A 1,151-nucleotide genomic window follows, 5' to 3' on the forward strand; every position below is an offset into this window, starting at 1 on the left:
TAACTGAAACTGTGTTTGCCGATCAAGTGGATATGGAGGCTCCACTGTACACTGCATCCAACACCGAGTACTTGAACACCACATGTTGAAAGATGGGAGTGCTTAGGTCATAGGTCAGTGCTACAGGAAAGTCCATCCTGTCAAGGCCATCTGCCTCAGACACTGGAACAAATCTGGATGTTCAGTAGTGGACATATTTTAAATACCATACCTGATAAAAAATCAACTGCATACTAATTCTTCCTTTGAAGAAAAATCTTTATATTATATGGATGCACATGTATCACATTTCACATATCATCCCCCTCGATATGTATGTCTTCAACCTAAATATGACCTATGCTTAATTTGAGCCTCGGATACGTGAAAGAAGAGCAATCAATGTGACACCACTGCACCTGCAACTTCTGCCCTTGCTACGAATCCATATCCCTGGATCCATTTTCATTTTCTCAAAAAAAAAAAAAAAAAATCAACAACTCCCTACAGCACAACACGGAGAGACAATGGCTAAAGCTGATAAAGAGTAACTCCATCACTCTCTCATTAAGGGGAGCCTCGGTCACATCACAGGTCACACCCAGGAGAAATCCACATTCAATTCTGTCCTTCCTCCCGGTGGTTCTGGTGGTGCTGAGTTATAGGGGTTCCTGTGAGAAGCCCCGGGGAGGAGAAGCTGTGGCTGTTAATCAGTGGGTTCCTACTGTGTGTGTCTCAGCCTTGAAACCTGGTGGCTCCACCATTTATGTGCTCCCAGGCAGCTCCCACACACTCCTTCACTTGCTTCCTCACCCAGGGAGGGAGATGAAAGCCTCCTAAGTAAACAAACTTCGGTGGAGGAGTGTGTGTGTGTGTGGGGGGGGGGGGGTGGCAGAGGGATGAGGGGAAGAAAGGGAGAGAGAGAGAGAGAGGAGGGAGGAGGGAGAGAAATGGAGAGAGAGAGAGAGGAGGGGAGAGACAGGGAGGAGAGAGAGAAAGGGAGAGAGAGAGAGAGAGAGAGAGAGGAGGGAGGAGGGAGAGAAATGGAGAGAGAGAGAGAGAGGGGAGGGGAGAGACAGGGAGGAGAGAGAGAAAGGGAGAGAGAGAGAGAGAGAGAGGAGGGGGAGGGAGAGGGAAAGGCAGGCAGACAGACAGAGAAACAGTCCCAATAA

The sequence above is a fragment of the Clupea harengus genome, chromosome 4 (genome assembly GCF_900700415.2).
Source record: "Clupea harengus chromosome 4, Ch_v2.0.2, whole genome shotgun sequence".
Taxonomy (NCBI): Eukaryota; Metazoa; Chordata; class Actinopteri; order Clupeiformes; family Clupeidae; genus Clupea; species Clupea harengus.